The 1,327-nt window shown below is 38.4% G+C and overlaps 1 protein-coding gene across 1 annotated transcript in view; it reads right to left on the reverse strand.

Annotated features, from left to right (window-relative positions):
• Positions 1-1,199, reverse strand: part of LOC106011291 — a gene marked incomplete in the record, with an annotated part of 7,821 nt that extends 6,622 nt beyond the window's left edge. The window contains 1 exon segment of the mRNA XM_035968809.1: positions 897-1,199.
• Positions 1,200-1,327: the final 128 nt, after the last annotated feature.

Genomic DNA, 1,327 nt, shown 5'->3' on the forward strand with positions numbered 1-1,327 from the left:
GAGCCGTCTGTATAGACGTGTATCCAGTCATCTGAATAGCTGTCGATTGTTTGATGTGATGCAAGCATCAATTTCACTGGGTCTGAAGATTTTGTGCTATTGTCTGTTCTATTGATAAACTGTAAATTGTTCAAATTTTGCCTTTCAAAAGAAATTGTTAATTATCCCAGCCTGACTCTGTCCAGTGACAAAAATAATGCAATGCTTGACTCATGAGAAGAAGTGTGTGCACAACCCGTACGATATATTTTATTACGGAAACTTTATCTAATAACGCAACACGAATTTAAAATGTAGATAAAATGTATATCGTTTATGATTTATACCATTGTCACAACGAAAGTCTTTCCTGTAAAATGTGTGTCTTAAGCGATGTGGGCCAAGGTCTCAAATAGTGAATAAACACTGAATTGATACTGCAGCGGAGAGAGTTTATTTCACAAACACATCGCCTGTTCGCTATTTACGTGAAATTTACTGCACAATATAATAATTCCTGACAATCTACACTTGATCAGAAAAGTTTATTTTAAAACAAAGTAAGAATAATTTATTTAAAAAAGTGTTATTACTTACTCATAATCCGTGAGTCTGTAGCCCATGGTGTGAGTAAAATAAAAGCCAGCCTGTTGTCTTAGTACTCCACGGAGTCTCTACTTTTTATTTTGTAAACCAGTACCACCCAAATGCGAGAATTATTTACAACTCGCCGATCACTTAACCGTCGCTTTCTTTACACAACCTGAGAGAAACCAATGAGTGACTGTCGCGGAATAATCTATGCCAAAAGCTATTTATCACGTTATAGATTATGTAGCTTTACACAGTGCCGGAAAGTCTTTCAACACGAACACAGCGCGAGATAGATTGGCTCTTGTCGACCCACGATGACTTACCTTTTTATGATTGTTCACGAGATTGAAGAGACTTTAACTGTTGATAGAGCGAACTTTCTGAATGCCTGTTCTTCTCCGTCGTAGCCTTCAGTGAATGGCATTTCTTGAAAGAAACTCGTCCTGTCTTCAAATACCTATAACTTGAACTTGAATAAAAAAGAGAACTGAAATTCACGACCAGTCAATTCGAATCCAGTTATTAAGTTCACAATAATTTTATAGCGGTGGAGAGAATGAGACGATCTGTAAGGAAGTTCAAGTAAATCAAATAAAGTTAAGCGTCCTTCGCAACCGACTCGACCGGGCGGCCATATTGGGTTTGTGTGCTGTAATAATCCTCTTGTTTGACATAGTCTTTTGTTATCTCGCCGCTCGCCGGGGTCGCTTGTGTTCGACTTGGGTCCAGTCACTTAGCCCGCGATCAACTGGAA

The sequence above is a fragment of the Aplysia californica genome, unplaced genomic scaffold (assembly GCF_000002075.1).
Source record: "Aplysia californica isolate F4 #8 unplaced genomic scaffold, AplCal3.0 scaffold00085, whole genome shotgun sequence".
Taxonomy (NCBI): domain Eukaryota; kingdom Metazoa; phylum Mollusca; class Gastropoda; order Aplysiida; family Aplysiidae; genus Aplysia; species Aplysia californica.